The 19049-nt window shown below is 41.5% G+C and overlaps 1 protein-coding gene across 4 annotated transcripts in view; it reads left to right on the top strand.

Annotated features, from left to right (window-relative positions):
• Positions 1-630: 630 nt before the first annotated feature.
• Positions 631-19049, top strand: part of BTBD7 (BTB domain containing 7) — a 54882-nt gene continuing 36463 nt past the window's right edge. For 2 of the 4 annotated variants that reach the window (XM_054198941.1, XM_054198938.1), the window contains exon 1: positions 8854-11990. The gene's annotated coding sequence lies outside the window, so the exon portion shown is untranslated. Of the gene's footprint in view, positions 758-895; positions 1136-8853; positions 11991-19049 lie in introns of those variants that run through there. The other 2 variants (XM_054198939.1, XM_054198940.1) reach the window with 2 other exon arrangements.

Raw genomic sequence — 19049 nt, 5'->3', positions numbered from 1 at the left:
TGTGGCCTATTTGTAACTCAAAGCAAGGAGCTAAACATATGCTGAATATAAGCAGCTTAAGGAAGTCTCAAGGACAAAGAACATGTGCTGACAAACCACTTACGCTGCAAACACCTCTGTACCTGGGGATAACAAACCTGTGAGATCTGTCACACAAGGCAAAACACGCACGTGTGGGCTGGCGGCAGGGCCACACCTGGCCTGCGGTCCCAGCGCTGCCTCACGACACCAGGCCCACGGGCTCCCTATGCTCGGGCAGCCCCACGGCACCCTGCCCACCCTCCTCCATTTTGCCGCTTGGCAGGTGAAGCCCCCCAAAGCCCGGGGCTGAGTGGAAACCGCGAAGGCTCTCAGAGTGACGCCTTCTGGTCCCTTTGCCAGGAGTCCCCCAAAGGCGTGAGCTCCCCTTAGCCACGGGTACCACCGCACGGCGCCGCCCCCCTCCCCTGCTCCCACACCACAGCTCTGACAAGACACCCACCACCCGACCCGCCATATCCCGCGCCCCCTCAGGCGCAGCCCGCCCCCAGCGGGCGGTGCCCGCGCGCCCCGCCCCTCCTCTTCTCGCCCCCCCGCGCGGACCACGTGTCCCGGGCGCCGCAGCGCCACTGCGCAGGCGCGGTGCCCGCTCCCCCCCCCCCCCCCCAGCCCGGGCGAGCCCGGGGCTCTGGATCAAAATGGCGGCGGCCGGAGCGGGACCGGGAGGGAGCGGGCGGTGCTGAGCGGGGAGGATGGCGGCGGCGAGGGGCTGCCGGAGGTGAGGCTGCCGCGGGGAGCGTGGTCCGGGAGGGGGACCGGGCTCGGTGTCACGGCCGCAGAGGGGAGGGGGCGAAGAGCGCCGACGCCCCCGCGGCGGGGTTGCCTGAGCTGGGGCCGGGTGCGCGCCCCGCCGGGCAGGCGGTGGGCAGGCTCGTCCCTGCTCCCGCCTCGTCGCTCCGACCCCGCAGCTCCGCTGCTGCGGCGGGGCCGGGGTGCGGGCCCCCACCGCCCCACAAGGCCTCCCGCGGCAGGGAGCGGCCCTTCTCCTCATGCCGCTCCCGGGGGCGGGCGGGCCCCGGTCCGGACCGCCGGCAGCGGCCTCGCCTCTGCCGCTTCTCGCCATCGGATCCTGCCCTAATGCCCCCTCTGCTACCCGGTACGGCGTGGCTCCCCGGCGACGGGGCGGCCCCGGAGCCGCTCCCCGCGGAGCACTCGGCGGGGGGGGTTGTGGGAGCCGCCTCACGGAGGAGCCGGTGCGGGGCTTGGGGTCCCGCCGGTGCGAGGGGCACCGCAGCCGCCGGCTGTGGGTCCCGCTCGGGCAGTTCGGCCCGGCCGCGGGAGGTGGGGTTCCGTCTTGCCCCTCTCCGTGTCGGTGCTGCCGCGGTGCTCCTGGGGAAACTTGGGGAGCTTTGTAGGTGCTGTGCCTGCCTCTGCCTCTGGAATATTCCTGCCGCCGGTGGGATAGCGCTCTGCTGTTGGTTCGCGCTTCTCCTCGCCTCTCCCCTGCCATCCCGTTTGGGGCCATTGGGTGAAAGATGACACACATGTCAACTGCTAGTGTAAAATATGACAGTAAGGCAGCAAAATAAGTGTTGGTACAATGATAGTCTACTTGCGTGAGAATTTTGCTTAGGGAATGTGGCATCGCTTGAGGCTTTGCTCCAGACCCGTGTAACGTAATACCGAAATCTAAAGTGTTTGGCAGATGCACTGCTGGGATGTGGTTACCTCAGGTTTTACCACATATTGCATGCGCTGTTGTCATTTAGAAAGGGAGAAAATAAAAACAGAAACTCAGATACAAAATTTTTGGTGCTCATAACTTTTTTCGAGGCACTGAGAAGCTTGATGAGTTAAAGCTTTACTCTCTTTGTCTGAAAGATGTTAGGGAAGAGGATTAGACTACTAAGATTCTCCTTTATTGTTTCAAACGTAAACCGTGGACCACTTTCATCCTAGTTATGTATTAGTATTCTTCACACAGGGACGTGCAAGGAGAGGAATTGCTTTTTAGATCCAGTGAGTTTATATCCCTCTCTATTTGAACCTTTTGCTTAAGGAATCAATGAAAAAATTTCTTCTTCCTTGCTCCACTCCTCTCCTTGTTGACTAACAGTCTGCTGTCAACATAAAAAAAAAAAATTCTGTGGAGATTATTTTTGAGGATGTGGAACAAGTGTCTTTTATTTAGCAATACAGACTCTCTGGACCGTGTTGTTTAAAAGGCAAGGTCTGAGCGCTTATTTTGTAGAAAATCTCGATGAAGATAATGTATTGGAAAGGTATGGCTTGTGATGTTTTGTGCCTTCTTGGAATAATTTAATTCTAACTAGTCTCAGTTGATGGACCAAAGCATAATTGAGCTATTCAAGAACTTGCTACTTTGCTGTATAAAATAATGTTGTGTAAATATTGCTATCTGTTCGTGCTTATATGTAAACCTCTGACGACTGACTTGGTGAATAAAGCTTCTGTCCTAAGTTACAACATGAAGCTGCCAATTGCTCTCTCTGTTTTTTATTCAGATTTAAAGTTAGACTTCAGAGTTGGACTACATACAGGTAATCTTGGAAATAAGAGTTCAGTGTTTTGTGTAGAATGTGCAGCCAGTGTTTGTTTCTGTTCACTGGAGAGGAAAGAAGCTATTGAATCCTTTGTATTTCGGCTCAGCTGCACTAAGCATTGTTTTACTTGCTTTCAAACTTTAACCAATACGTAAACAGGTTTGACATTCTAATCTAATTTTGCATGTGTAAACATGCAAGAAACATAGGCTTAAGTCATTACAGATCATTTTCTGTGGCATTGTTGTAATTGCTGGCTTTTTTTAAATCCTTGCCTCTTACTAATGTAAGTGAATTTTCTTCATATGTCCAGATTCCCTTGCTGAGTCATAGATACAGTAGTAATGCTTATAGCTGGCATTGACTGATTTGCAAAGAGTCATACATGAAAGAACAGAATTATTTTTATGAGCTCTCCTGGAAGACTTGCATGGACTTGTAGTGATTTTTTTTTTTTAAATTTTTTTTTCTCCCCTCTTGGCTTTCAAGCTTGTCTGAGAAACTCAAAACTTTGTGTTGTGAAGGTATGTAGCTTGTCCTTGTAGTAGAATATGCTGTCTTTGCAGCCAGCTGTTTGAATTTAATTCAGTGGGGCTGTCAGAGCTTGATGAATAGGCTTAACAAAATATTGAGTCTCTGTTTTGAAAGCAGTCTTTTAAGTTGCTGCATACATGATGTCAACTTTACAGCTGTCACTGATGACAATTATCCTAGAGGCTTTTTAGAGATGAATTCTAGGCTCGGACAAAGTCTTCCTCTGTCCTGCTTTGCAGGCTGTGTTGGTGTTGAGGTGTCTTGTAGTCCTGCATGTGGCCGTAGGAGGAGATGTGATGCTAGCTCTGTCCCTCCTGCCACCCTGTTGCTAGTTTGGTCTTGATACACCAGCCCACATGCAAGAAAAGGGGAGTGTATTGTGATGTCTTGGCTGCTCGGTGATGACCAAGGTAGTTATGGCTGACCGCCTTTCGGAGACAAAAAGATGAATCAAAACATCCTACAGACATCTTGCATGGGCTGCATGTAGTTTGAAATAATCAAACAACAGTTCTATAGGTAAAATGTGAGATTGCTTTTAAGAAGAAATAACCATGTTCTTAAAAATAGTTATGAGAATCTTAGTGCTCTTACGACAAATCCTGGTATAAAACTGCTAGTTTCAGTCTTAACTCTTAGTTTTCTTTTTTTTTTTTCTGAACACATTTACATGAGTTTTGATTTCTGTTATCAAATCAATGGCTTGTACCACTTTTTCACACAAGTCTGGAAAACTGATGCACAAACGTCATTGTGCATGCAGTGGAAACTGGGAATCCTAGATGGGATGTGAATGTTAGATGAGCTTCCAGTGAGTCATGTAGTTATTGATCTGTTTAATCACCCAGGTTCTTTCAACAATAAGGCTTGTCAATGTAACTTTAAATCTTTGGACAGAAGCTATTATGGATTTTTAGAATGCTCTTTCGTATGTTGGCTCACCAGAATGCCTGAACTATAACAAGAAGGGACTGCAGATGCAAAGTTTGATGTTAGTCTTACATTTTGTGCCTAACCAGTTTGTCCTGCATGTCTCCCAAGAAGGATGCCAATTGTAGTGATGCCTTCTGTGTCATGAATGGGTGCTAGGAGACAGGAAATCCTCATGTGTTTTTATGTCGAAACAGTGAAAATTGTGTGTTGGGTGGAGTAGAAATGGGCAAGAGGAAAAATGGATAGGAAGGAGTTGAATATCAGTGATGGCATATGCAACACTTATTTCACACCTTGCTATCTGAAGTTCTGTGAAGTTTTGACATTTTGCTGTCATCATCTTATTCTCTGTCTGTGGTGTTTTAGTTTCCAGTGTTCAACCAAAGCAATCAGATCATGGCAGAGGTTCACCCGAAACTAAAGGGGATCTGAAGTCTCTCATTTCTCTGTCCTTGGGACTATGGCAGGTAGCTTTTTTACTGCATAACGATGGCCTTGAGCTTTTTGATAGATGCTTAGTGGCAAAATTGGCTTAAAGGCTTGCAGTCCACAACTGCTTTTTCCTGCTTCTTGCACAGTCCCCTCAGCTGTGTTAGTAGAGCCGTTTACATGACTTCATTCTGAAGCGTTGCAGGAAACTAATCTGTCTGAAAAATAAACCACTGAAACACAAAATAACTTCAGATTGGGTCCCTGATCTGGGTCATCACACTGCTATGGAAAGTTTGTTTGCTGGCACAGTGTAGAGGCAAGGTTGGGTAGGTAAAGGGAGTGGGGGGTGGGACTGTGTTGCCTAAAACATGTTGGATTGAAGTACGTACATAACTATATACTTAATTGAATTTAAATCTGATTTGATTACTCCTTTGGGTGTAAGCATTGTGCAAGGTTACACCAAACACTACTGAGTGTGTCCTTTAACAACTGTGGGCTTGCAGACAGATGTCCAGCCTGTTGGGGATTTTCTGTCATCAGTGGGTTTAAACTATTTCTCTAAATGAAAAATAGGAATTACTATATTATAGCAGAGTGATAAAACACGCAAAAAAAATTTACAGCAGTCAAAACTGATTAAGAAGAACTTTCAGTAAGGTGTGTGGGTGTAACATTTTGGGGTAGCATCTTCATAAATCAGTTTCTAAGTTTCAGAAGTATCTTCTGGAGGTCTTGCTTTATTTTTCCAACTTGATGTTCTAACACTAGCTGTTATCTGTATAAACGTCTGATCATTTTGTAAATCCTCTTTGATCTTTGTCCTCAAATCTTGACTGAATTCAGTGATCATACTGGACGCTTTTTTCTGTCCCTCTTTGCTTGTCTCTTCTTACCTATCATATCCTGTTTCTAGTCCGCTATAATAAATTGTAAAGGATAAAATTTAATTTTTTTAAATATCTCTTAAAGAATCTCTTTCTAGTGCTACTGTTACTGCCATTCCCCATCTTCTTAAAGAGCCTTTTTATTTCTGTTCTGTCCTCTTTGATACAGTATTACTTCAGTATGCTAACTTGTAGCTTTTAAGATTATTCTCTTCTTCCCAGCATTCTTCATCACTTCAAATCTTCAGTGTTATCCAGTGAGAAGTGTTTTGGAGATAGATCAAACTAGTTAATGGTATCTGAGATTTCTCTCTAATTTGGAAGCCTTGCCCAAGATCTGTTTCAGGATAATTGTCAATCCATTTTGCACTTCTTCTGATGGTAACAATGGTTAAACTCAAAGGAGTTGGTTGAAACAGCAATGTAATAAGTGACTGCTGTTTGGTCTTTTAGTTGGGCGTGTTGCTTTGTGACCCAGTACTTGCAGAAGCTCTATGTGATCAGTAGAGCTGCAAAATGTATTTGTGTGTGTTTTAGATGTTAGTTTGGGTCAGAGAAGACTGTTGTTTCTAATAGTCTGGTGCCGAGATTTCAATCAAGGCTTGGAATACAGAGAACAAGAAGGGTCTTGTGAAGGCATCAGACCTTAGTAAAATTATACCTACTTATATGCAAATTAAATGGGTTTTTTTGAGTGACCAGGTAGATCACATTGCATTAGTGAGAAATTGGAATGCTGCTTTGCTTATCATTATCTGCTACCTCAGGTCTCTGTACTGCAATGAAGTATGTAAAACACTTCTGTGACAGGTAGGTTATTCTAATTGCTTTAAAAAATAGTCAGTATGAGTGACAAAACTTCCTTTTTTTGCTCTTTCTCCTGACCCCAATATTGGAAAAGTTGCTTGAGAGCTGACTAAAAAGCCTTCTAAAATGACAAATCCAATCAGAATGCAATGAGACAATATTTTTCTGGTCTTGTGCTGCCTTATAACTTCAGCTTTTTTTTAGCTTTGTTCTCACGATGACTCGATGTGAAGGGGCGGGAGGGGGAAGTAGTTCCTTGACTGTTGGAATTGAGAAACTGGATTTGCTGTGGATTTGGTGATCTTTGAATTCATCTAGGAAGATGCAAGTCCTATTTGAAGCTTTTTTGCAGTGATAATTATAGTGCTCATCCATGTAAGTCCTGTAGTGTTTAATATGAGGTTGTGCTGAAGTACTTTGTACAAGTGGAGACATTTAGAGGTTTCCTCTCATGCACCCAGATGTCTGTTTCTTAAAATACATAGAAGGTTAACTACCTCTGAAGCTGCTTGTGGTATTTAACTGAATGCTCAGAAGATTTCATCTTGGAGAAGGGAGGTGTAGGCATATACGTAGTGGAATTCTGTGTTAGCCATTTAAAAAAAAATATCACAGACTAATCAAGTATGGGAGTATATTAAAGGTTGATATCCTATATCTTGTCCCAGCCTGTAATGGGCATCTCAATTTCAAGTGTCTCAACAAGTGAAATCAAGTACATAAAAGTCTCTAGAGTGCGAGCAGAGAGGGTAACATTAATAGGTTCATGGATTGCTTTAAAGTCATTCTAGCAATGACTGCAGATCACTGAAATACAATCAGATTGCTTATACTGACATTTTAAGTTGAATATACCTTTGTCAGTCTGTAATGAGGTACTTCTAGGAAGTTTTTGAAATGGGTTGTTTATTGTACTTCAGACACTGGGACGGTAGAAAAAGCTGAGTTGACAGAATGCATGCTCAAGACAGGAAGTTTTGCATCATTTGGTGTAGAGATAGCCTTGATAACGAACCAGGAAGAATCTAAGCTGTGTCAGTACTTTTCAGCTCCTGAGAGGCTGCAGTTGTTACTGATGAGCTGGGTGTAAGTACCATAATTCCTGCAAAGGAATGTATATAACAGCAAGAGAATTATTTTCTGTGTCTCTTTTTTTTTTTTAATAAAAAGATACATGATTTGGATCAGAAAGTACCTCCCACTTTTTACTTGGTCATTAAAATCTCTGCAAGGTTTAGTCCTTCAAACACTCCTGGAAATGTGCATTTGGACTTGAAATGCCAAAATAGTCTTCTAGCATAGTAAGGTTGTCACCAGTATAAGATTATCCTCTCTCTAATAGTACTTTGTAGTTCTAGACTCAAACCTGAAGATTTGGTAACCCCTGGTAAAGTGACTCTTGTATATATTTATGCACTGAATTAAGGCTGCTTGTCTTTTAACTGCATTTAACCAAGAACTTTGATGCTGTAACCTGAACATTTACTATTTAAAGCTGTTTTTCAGGATTAAATTACAAGGCTTCTGAAAATGATGTTACTCAAACGTATGGTTCTAAAGCAAACTTTCCAAAAGATCTGTCCACGCTACTTGTGGCTTTTCCATTTTAAGGAAAATAAAATTTGTTTTATCTTACTGTAGGTTTTTCAAGACACTTTAGTTTCTCTGCTGAGAATATGTAATTTTGTTACTGTGTAGTTCCTCAGTTGATTATTGGCTCAAAATGTGCCAGTTTGGATTAACAGACTTGTGCAGATCTAGATATTTCCCCACCACCATCTTAGGGAACTTCTTTCCTTTCTCCTTCTTCCCATCTCCCTTCACTCTGTTTTTAGCTACACTCTTATTTTTCTGGAGAATTAAATTTTAAAATGTCACATTTTGTGAATGGGCATTACCTGCATCAAAGCTGAATTTTCTTAAGCACTGGCGATCTCCAACAATAATAAGAATGCTTGAACATCTTGTGAATCTGAGTTCCATCCTTGTTTTAAATTTGGAAGAAAATGGAACTTGTCTTTTCTTTTCTTTTTTTCCACATATACAAGATTAACTTGTTTCCTTTAAGTTAAAGCGAACCTTCTATTTTTGTTAATCTGAAAACTGATCCAGCTAAAAACTGTTCTTGTTCGTTGAATATGAACATGCTAGTAGAGAATGGAGAGTTGAGTGGGAATGATCATCTGCGTAGAGAGAGAAGTGAGATTGCTGCTTTTTTTTTTTGCCGGGGGGGGGGTGGGGGGGCAATACTGACTTTTTTCCATATATTGATGAAATTACCAAACCTCCTTTGATTCTTCCATTATTTGAGAGGTATAGCACCCACTTGCTTTGAGTGTGAAAGGACAGCTGTGGATAAGAGAAAGATGCACAAAACTTGGTCTAAAATGAGATGAAGAGCAATGGGTTGCTTTAATGGCATGTCTCCTCTAATTAGTACAGTCGAATAGGCTTTCCTTCTGAAACTTTTCTTTGACTTCTTTGAAAGATCTGTTTTTTCAAATGGGGCATCTGAAAAGCTTCAAATCTTGTGGAGGGAGAGGGAAGAGTTAAGGCATCATCAGACTGCTCAAAGGGCAGATTGGCTTTGGCAAATAGTTAAACAAAAAGCCACTCCAGAGGCGCTCATAACTGTGCAATCTTAAAAAGTCTGCATACATGAGGTACATGAGGATATTGATGAATTAAATGCGTGTATGATTGGTGCGTTTTTAGGAACAACACGTTATGTCAACATGTGCAATGCTCCTTCAACTGTTCTGTAAAACTTGTAAGTTCAAGTTACAGGACAAAAATGAATGCTTTAGAAATGCAGAGAGAGCTTGTTGCAGGAAATCTGGAAGACATAACTTCCTTTTCTTGCCAAGGGGAAAATGTAAACAAAGCTCCAACTTAATTGTAGTGTAACTACTAGGCTGGTTTCCTTCCTTAATTGATTGCTTTTATCATTGAGAAAGTATATTTTCTGTTTCTTTTGAAAGTGTATTTCTGCATTTTTGGGGAAGATGCACATCAAAGTTTATGAGCATTTAGTTCTCACTACACTTGCATGGAATCTAAGTGTAGGTATTACTGAAGGTAACTACTGAAGTTAAAGTTACTGGCGTAACTTTTGAGGATTCTTAGAGTTTGTGGAAGTATCTGAAGTTTGCTTGTGAGGGGAGGCATTGCAATACTAGTGTATTTTGCTACTCTACAGGCATGTACTAAAATACCCATCTTCAAAACAACTGAGATCTTTGAAGTATATGGCATAGAAGGATTTCTTGGCATCAGATGTTATGATATAAATGTTACTCGAAGTCAGTGTGGCTTTTGACATTTACCATTAAAGTTAATGAATTTAAATTGACCATATAGAAAAGCCCAACCAAAGGAGAAATCTTTTAAATGTGCAAACTTTTAAATAACTGTTAAAATCTTAATATAAACAGAGATAACTGATTTATACAAACAGGTGTGAGATCACCATGTCTGTTGTGTTTTTGTGTGTTAAAAGTGTCTAAATAAAAGGAAAACAGCCTGTGGGTTTGACAGGAATTTCAAGACTTGCTCAGGGTGGCAGCAGTCCGTAACCAGTTCACAAGCTCTCGAATGAGTTAATTGTTGTATAAATACCGTGCACGATGAATTTTCCATTTTGATTTTTTTTTTTGTACTGCTGCCCACTTCAGTGAGCAGAGTGGGCTCACTGGAATGACTGTGGATGTTGTAAGGAGACGAGGGAAAAAGGTGGAGTGTCGACGCGGAAAGCTGAGCTTCAGGAGCGGTGGCTGCGGAGGAGAACTCTGCCCGTGTGCTTGGAGCAGGCGAGGGTGCCTTGTTGAGGCTGGGCCCGAGCTCAGAGAGGACAAAAAGGATGACTACGAGGCTATAATTTTGCAGAGTTGTGAGGCAGTTTAATAGCAATAGTCTACTTTCTTCATATCGACAGCTGTGGGTTCCTGTTCCAGTTGCAGCTGACTGTCAAAGCAACCTGCAAGAATTCCCTTTTTCCTGTCTGTTACCTGTCAACCCCTCCAGCAGTGGGGTGATGGAGCAGCCAGATGAAATTACTTGTTCTGTGGTCATAGAATCTGTATGTAGTGTGAGGGGAAGCAGGAAGACCCCCTGGCTGGAGCAGCAGAGCCAGGGGAAGGTACTGCTCCCTCTCAGTTTGACTTCAGCGGTAGTGTCAGATCACCCTGATGTACCTGTGAAGAGCTGACAGATGGGGGGTCCTGCATACACAGCGAGCTTCTCCCCACTGCCGCAGAAATTTGCGGGATTGAGGGGAATATATATATATTAAAATACACATACGCTTGGCCTTGTTTCCCCCCCCCCATATGACTAATACCTAAATGGATGTATTCTGTCACTGCAAACTTAAAATCTTCCAAGCCTTCAAAAAAACAACCACCTCCGTGTCCCTCTTCAGTATTAATGGCTGCTGTGTGAAGGGTTGTTAACCAAGGCCTAATTGAAGGGAGGAACAAACTGCACAGATACAGAGCAAAAAAAAAGCCCAGGCCAAAGAAGAAATGGCAGCTCAGCTAACGAGGTACGGTGAGCACTGCTGTGGTGAATCCACTGCTGTGGAAATCGCCTGTTTCTGGTAGGACTGCCCTTGCTTTGCAGGCAATTTGAAGGTAATCTTTCCCTACTCTTAATTTTTAAGAGCTATGTAGGAGAAATAGCATATTGCAAGAGTGGTTTTACAGCTACCTACTTACATTAAGATGTTTGCATTGAAAGTGGTAGTTGACTGAATGAGGGTAGAGGCGATGCTGTTCTTAAGGGTAGAGGCTGTTGCAGCCACATACAAGGATCAGATGAAAACAAATGTGGCTCAGTCAGGTCCCTCATAGGACTATGTGGCTTCCCAAATGTCTGCTAGAATGAAAGGGGACAACTGTGCTGTAGGCATGAGTACATGGGACCGGGAATGTTTATTTTTTGAAGGCACTGCCAAGTGAGTATTAGTCAAACTGCACGTTGCATTTGACTGTGGGGAGCAAGCAGCCTTTTCTTGCTGCTGTTCCCTCCTATGGTGACATTCCTTGGGTGATTTGGTAAACTGGTGCAGGGAGATAATTACGTTAGAAACAAAAATCCTGCAGAAGAGAATACTGTGATTTGGTTGCTGACGTGATGATGGAGCTTTGGGAAGATGGTGATAGTAGCTGAGGTGAACACTGCTGATGAAGAAATGTGTGTGGAACCATAGTGTCCATGAACCAGCTTGGTTTTGCGTACGCCAAATAATGCATTTTGAATCCAGATTGGAACTGTGTTTTGGTTAGATCCAAGACTTGTCATGGCTTGTGGCTATTATTGTAGAAACTCTATTTAAAACTGTACCTGCATTGTGTCAGTTTCATGGCTGTGACTTAATGCTTTCTTGAACAAGGAAAATTAGTGTTTCTTTAATAAAGTTCCTGATATGTTTCATGAAATGCAGTGGACTAGATTGCCTTTTGAGTTCTTTACCACGCCTTTCCACGTTCCACCTTCCAGTTTTTCTGTTGTAAATAGATGAATCCATTAGTCTTAAACATATAAGAGATGATGCTATCAACTGATACTTCAAAGTTTTGTTATAGAAGAGAAAAGGCTGCATGGGTGTAACGTGCTGCTGTGTGGTGACAAAAGGATCCATGAATAGGATGGTGTGCAGAACAAAAAGAATGGTGGTATATGAAGGAGGGGGATGTAGAGAAAACTGTCTTGAATATATGGTAATACTGGTAATAGCTTTTTTTTTGCCACAGGCAGAGGTTTTCAGTGGAAGCAGATGAGATGCATATTGTTCTGTCACCAGGCATCTCAGAAGCTTGTGCAGAAAGAAAGAGGATTATACAGGAACACTGAGGTAACGAGGAATATTGTCAGTAATGGTTCCAAGCAACAGAAATACCACAACATGACGTTGTTACTGGTAAAATGACTGGCTGGCAGGATGAGGAGTTGATTGCAGCCAAAATAAGATGATAGAGGTAGTCAGTAAACTGATCCATGAACAGAATTCACCCACATGGGAAGGCTGATCAGTGTGTGAGTCCAAGATTTTTAGTCTGCTTTGACGTTGGGATGCTGGAGCTATTGGGGAAAACCCCAAGCAGTGTCATCACCAGAGGCTATTACTGTTCCTCTTAAAGCTGTGGAAGTTAATAAGGGAACTAAAACAGTACGATCAAAAGGATGCTTTTTTGAAGGCAAATTGAAAATAGCATGTCTTAAGAGAGGACGGGTGCTGCTTACTTATAGGTACAGAGCATAGTGTCTGGGATTGCCTTAGTAACTTTAATATACCCTCGGAGGAAACATGTTCCGAGAGGAAGTGTGGTGAATGTAACTGCAGTGAATTTAGAGGCACTATTGTGTACAGGAAGCTCCCAGATACTCATTCAGAGTAAATGGCTTTCTGCAAAATAATTGAGCCTGGAGGAAAGGGAAAATGTCTGCAGTACAAGATGACTGTAGGGTGTACCCCACTGAGGTGGTACTTGATGGGAGAAGGCAGCAGCGCTAAAATCCAGAGACGGATCTTCCATATGGTTGGGGTTTGAGACAAGATTTCCTTGTCTTAGTAGACTTGCTAATTGAAAACGGCATCTTGTGTTGTGGTTGGGTCACAGCTCAAACAACAAGAGGAGTTCCCTTTCTCAATGAAACAGGGATCTTGGCAGGGGGCACTGTCAAAGAAAATAAAATAAAATCATATGAATTGTGAAAACTGCAGAGAGGAAAGACTACCTGGCTTGCTCCACAAAAAGCAACAATTCTGTTGACAGATAAGGGGTACTTGAACAGGAAGCCCATGAAATACACTGTATAAAGGTGGAACAACTTCATGTGGAGAATTCTTGATTTTGCTCTGCTCATTTCTTTTCCATGGAGGGGGAAGAAAGGAGCAGATGACCGAGGATACTGCCGCAGTAAAGGACAGGCGGTGTCTGGAGGCAGAAAGGGGAGGACAGTGCTCTTACCAGACTGGTGTTCAATCCCAGTATCTGAAGCTGAATTTAGCTGAAATTCAACTAAGTTAAGTTGCTGCCGAACAAGACAATTTGAGTCTTGGCCAGAACTTTGATGGAGAGAAAAAAAGCACACTACATTTAAAAAAGGTTCTGATCCTTTTTTGGAGGTACTTTTCATGTAATTTAGAGGTTCTTCTTTCTGTCTTAACCAACTGATGTGTTCACATATTTATTATACCAAAGAGAATTTGCCTTTCTTAGAAAACAAAAGAATGTTTTTGTTTGCTTAGAAGAGGCTTTTTGAAAAACCTTTAGACTCCTTAAAATATATCACGATGTGTCAGACTATCTTGCAATTATTCTAGATTGGCTAAAATGAATTATCCTTGTAAAAATGGATTTTCCCTGTAAATGGGTATTTTCATTCCTAATTATTGTGTTCAGCGATGCTGATAAAGATTTGGTGGATAGGATTTCTCTGATTTTCTTACAAAGTAGATTTAATGATGTTTTGTGTCTGAATCAGATAATGTTCCTTTCAAGTGAACTTCTAAAAAATGGAAAGTCATTGAAGAATATGTGCTGTCATTTCACTTCAAGAGAGTCCTGAAGGGCAGCGAGTGAGTTCTTGCTGATTTTGCTAACAGAAGTGTTTTGAATTCAACTTCTGGAACATTAGTTAAGTCCTTCATGTGAATATCATCAATCGGAATAGACTTTTGGTAAATTAGTGGGTACCTGCAACTAGCTGGAAGGTTCAGTGAAGTACAGAGATCAAGATTAATTTACCAGTATATGAAAACATTTAAGTTGCTTGGGAGGAACTTCCTATTCTGTGCAGGATTGTACTGCTGTAATTCAGTTAGTCTGTGTCTGCTTTGTGTGTTGTGTTTTTTTTTTTAGGTGCTGGAATATTTTTTTGTATGTAGGGAAATATAAAAACGTTGATGTCCCATGTCTCCACACTGCTGTTAGTGATTTGCCCTGTCACTTTGTGCTGATGATGTTACTTAATTGCTTCTAGGATGTGACACATTCACATCATATTCTGAATTGCTTTGCTGGTCTTCAAAAATCCTACTTTGAACACTGTTTGCAAAGGCAGCATTGAAAAGAGGGGATTTTCCTATGCATTCTGTGTCTTTTCAACTGCCAGAATGCTTCTCAATGTTTTCACGTTCTGAAGCGTACATATCTTCAAGATTACCTACCTTTATACTCTATTTGAATATAGTTCTTCTAACTTTCACTCTGGTTCCTCAGAGGACATGTTGAAAATCGGTACAGGTTATTTATTTATTTATTCCTCCTAAAACTCAGTCCTATGAAACAAATCTAGAAATAAAAAGTCAGGACTACTGTGAGGGTTTTGCTGCCTCCATTTTAAAAGAACTTCTTAATGGAGAAATGTACTACTTCAAGAAAAAGAAAGTGTTTTAAAATTCATGCTTAACTTTAAGAAAGGGTTCTTTGTGGTAGCTGGAACACATGATTCTCAGCAAAGCGCTAAGCAACGCCGTCACTTTCGTAATCCAGTTATATCTGCTTTTCCTTGCCCTCTTGTCCCTGTAACTGCTGATGTGGCTTAAATTTTAGTATTTTGCTTATTGGATTTTCTTTCTTTCCAAATCATGAAATAACACAGATTCATAAACCCAAATCATGAAGAACGTTATCTGTTCGTCATTTTTGTACAGTGCTAATCCAAACCAGAACCTTTCAGTATCATCCAGATAATTTTGAATAATGATAAAGGTTGATTGCTTGACTGGATTTGAAAAAAAAAAAAAAAGGCAAAATTGGGTTTGCATGGTTTTGTGTGTGTGTCTAGCTACATAATCAGCTGGTCCTTCAAAATTTCAGTTGTTTCCTTTGAATAGAGAATTAGTTACCAGTTGCACAGTTTCTTCAAGATATGCTGTCCTGTATGCATTCAGTCCTTTAACGTGTATGCTCTCGAGATTGGAGACATCTAACCTTAGTGAAATCTCTGAGTTTGCCAGTACCTCCCTTGAGTGCTTCGTCCGTGGAGTAAGAGGAGGGTCAGACGGGTTCCTGTCAGCTCCTCTTCCTTGGAGAGCCCGCCTCCAGTAGGAGAGTAAGAAAATGAGGTATGTAGTAAATGCACATCTGAACAAACATTTGGAACTCCAACCACAGGCAGCTTTCTCTTAATTTTTTAAGTATTTGTCCCTTCAGATGTTGTGGGCTGGTAATTCCAGTAGTGATGCTGCGTAACAACCAGCATGGCCAGCCAGAGCTGGTTTGAAGACTCCCCAGTGGATAGGAGCTGTAGAACTGTTCTGGTGAACATGGGTGTTCCTGAATTCCTTTGTGGTGGTGCAGGGCTCCAGACTGGGGGCAGGTTCAGGTTAAGGCAAGCTGGTGGCATGTATCCTGGGGACAGTGGCAGGGATCTGTTCTTACAAGCTCTTTCTCTCTTAGTTATTTGTCTACCTAATCACTATGAAAAGAGGTTTGTCCTTGCTAAAATTTAGTTGAAGAATTTCTTTACTGGAGTTACCACTTCTAAAAGCTGGGGTTTTTTTAATTCCTGCCCTCCCCCCCTCCCCCCAAATGTACCAATTTACTGCTGGACATTGTCCTCTCATCTTGCATTACAGTTCTTCTTCCTTGTTACTTCAAAGGAACTGTTGGGGGAAAATAGCATAGCATTTTTGGTCTAGATAAAAATCTAAGCAAATATGAATAAGGTATGCTTGTGATACTTCTGTTGTCATTCACTTGGAGTAAATTTAAAATGTGTTAAGTAAAATGTAAAACCTGAAAAATCATGTTGTACAAGTATGTGCATGTACTTGATACGATTTCCTACTTTGGTCTTAGTATTATGCTATTTCGTAACCCTATGGCAACAACTCCAGAAGAAATACAAAAAGCTCTTAAAATTTTAGAGGGGAAGAAGTCAAATGCTTTTGGTTGTAAAACATGTTGTAACACTCCCCATCTTGCCTTTTATATTAATTGTATCCCAGTGGAGTACAGAAAATTTTATGAAACCTTTGTATTGAGTGATGACTATAAACGAAGTGTCACTGTTACCCAAAGTCCATTCTGTACACAGATTTTTTTTTTTTTTGTATCAAAATTCCCAATCCAGGAATTGCTGGCTCTCAGCCCAGACACCTCAGATGCAAGTTGTCTTAGGTTCTTAGGATTTTAAGTTCAGTGTGACAAGTATTGAGAAGACTGAGAAACTTATTTCAGGTACTGAAACTTTTAACTAGGTTTGTGTTTATTTTAAACCTTATTCTGCTCTAAGTATAAATATAATCTGAAAGTAACTTCTGGGCTTTTTGTGGCATTTGGGATGGTAATTTTAGCTTCTAAAGCTTCCTGGTTTCATGTAACATGCTTCACATACTATTTCTGTAGTGCAGGCTTTTTTTTAAACAAACTTTGACATAATTTAACTTTTTTTTCTATGTACATGTATACATACATAATGCACATCTGTGTGTGCATTTCTGCTCTCAGCAAGAGATCCTGTTTCAGTAGGTCACCAGATGTTGAATTTAGTTTTCTTTTGACAATGGTTATGTGGATGCATATAAACTCTTAACAGAAAGGCAAGAAAAAAATTCACTTGATGGTAGTTTTAGAAACAAAAAAATTCCATGACTGTTCTGAGGCTAAAATTAGATTAAAAAAATTCTTCGACTTCGCTAAAATAGGGAAGCCTTTGGTATGCAGGATAACTTCTGCAAGGAAAGGTGAAATCTTTCATTCCTTTTGCAGCTAAAAATCTAATTGTTTATGGTTTGGGGTTGTTTCCTCACTTCTGGGTTCATTTCCTACAGCTGTCTTTCACCATGGGAAACAGCATTCTTGATTTGGCATTTTATGTGGTAACCAAGATGTATTTACATTTGTCCTAGATGCAGCAGGTTAAGCCCAAGACTGACTTCTGTGCGCGTAGGCTTGGTTTAGTGTAGAGGCTGAAGCAGACACTATCAAAACAAACCAAACAGGAAAAAAAAAAGGCACCTAAATCCATGAGTGGTTCAAGTACACCTTGCTGTCAAAAGATGCAATCCTGGTTCTAGCAGCTTGTTCCCGTGGTCCTCTTTCTTTTTTACACTTGAGCTGGTGCAAGTATTCATGTGATGCCGTAACGAATGAATTAGGTAACTCATACTGTTTAAACTTTTGCTCTAGGTTGGTTTAAGTGTGGGTCAGTTTATCTGGTTCACAGAATATTTGGGCCAGAGCAAACACAGGCAGGGCTTCCTCCAGGACAGAATTCATCACTGCGGCCAGCTTAAATTGTTTGGGAAATACAACATGGGTTATACAATATTATTGTGTGAAATTTAGTGATGTACTAAAAAATACAAATGTTGTACTTTCAGTTGATACATGAGGTTAAGGACAGTAGTGGGACTAAAGCTATGATCAGTTTTGAGCCATGGGGCACAATACACCGTTAGGAACGACAACGTGTTTGAATTCAAGATGCAAAATACTCTGAAGAAGTCAGCCAGCATACATGTGAGCAAGCAGTGCATGGTTAAATTTGAAAGGAGGTATAGGAAGTTCTGGCATCTGCAAATGGCTGACCACAGTGCCTACTCTACATTGAATTCCTCCTTCACTGAAACCTGGCATGTTTGATTTTACTGATATAAATATATAAATTTATATAATGTACATATTCAGTTTATATAAACGAATATATTTTTGTATACAGCTTTAATATGACACTGTTTTTACACGATCCTATATTACTTAAGCTACATACTTTAGGGAGGGAATTCATTCTGCACAATACTCACTTGGGCTTAATATGTAACAGTGTTCTTGTGGTAAGCCTCAATACAATTATTTTAAATATTGGATATTTTAGGAACTTTTTATACAGGTAATTTAAATCCTGTTGTTCTGCGAACTCAAGCATTGAATAATAATGGTATTGAACAGTTGCATATATTCCTTGATCACATTCCTTTCATCTTCTGGGGCATGCTTGTTGCGAGGTGGAATGTATTAACTTCAATCCTGAGGCTTGGTTATGTATATTTAGTGCTTGCTAGTGGGGAAAAAAAAAAAAGGGGCACTTCCCCCCCCCCCCGCCTTTACTTAGCTATTTCCCATGTCAGGAAGAACTGAAAAGTGTTAGTAGACATCTAATAGACAAGTTATCACACCACAGCTGAGCGCAGAAGAGGAAAGTGGAATAGCAATGGCATTATTCCAGGACTCTGTCCAAATGAACCAAATCCAATTTTAGCTGAGAAAAGGGAAGTTGTTGGGATAGCTACACAGGATGCTGGCCTTTATTTGTGAGGGATTTGCATTCAAACTGAAAGGTGGCTCTTACCTGCACGAAGCTTGTACTGAATGTAACTAATTCCATCTGGAAATGTATGGCACGTTTAAGCAATGTATTCTGTGTGGGTACACAAATCACTTGGAGTGTCACAGTTTTAATGAAGTTATTTTCTAAGTGTTTTTTCTTAAATCATTGGAGCTTTTCATGTATGGAGAAGAGGTCTACATCCATATGGATTTGGTTGTCTTAGAATAGCCCACTTATGTCTACACAAGGAAGAAAATTAGTACGTGCATTGGCCAAGACTGAACTGATCCAACAGCTTGTGTTTGCTGAGAACATTTACTGGTGTTTGCTGGTGTGATGTTGCCCATTTTGCATGTGCTCTGATTCTGACTTCATCCTGAGCAGGATCGCTATTCATGTAGGAAGGTATTTTATTTTATTTTGTTGCCTGATGCATAGCAAGCTGAATCTGCGTAGAGACAAGTTCAAGGAAGGCAGCGGGTTATGTGCAATTGAGGAGACATTGCCACCTACCTATGGAGGGCAGGTGTGAGAGCTCCCCTTTCTGCACTTGCACGCTGGTAGATTGGCTCAAGTTGGCTCGTATAATGCCAGCCAAGATGCTGTGGTGTTAAGGTTGTGTCCTCGGCCT

Source organism: Rissa tridactyla, chromosome 4, assembly GCF_028500815.1.
Source record: "Rissa tridactyla isolate bRisTri1 chromosome 4, bRisTri1.patW.cur.20221130, whole genome shotgun sequence".
Lineage (NCBI taxonomy): Eukaryota > Metazoa > Chordata > Aves > Charadriiformes > Laridae > Rissa > Rissa tridactyla.
The sequence above is the reverse complement of the archived record's forward strand: the minus strand, read 5'-3'. Positions and strand labels throughout refer to the sequence as shown.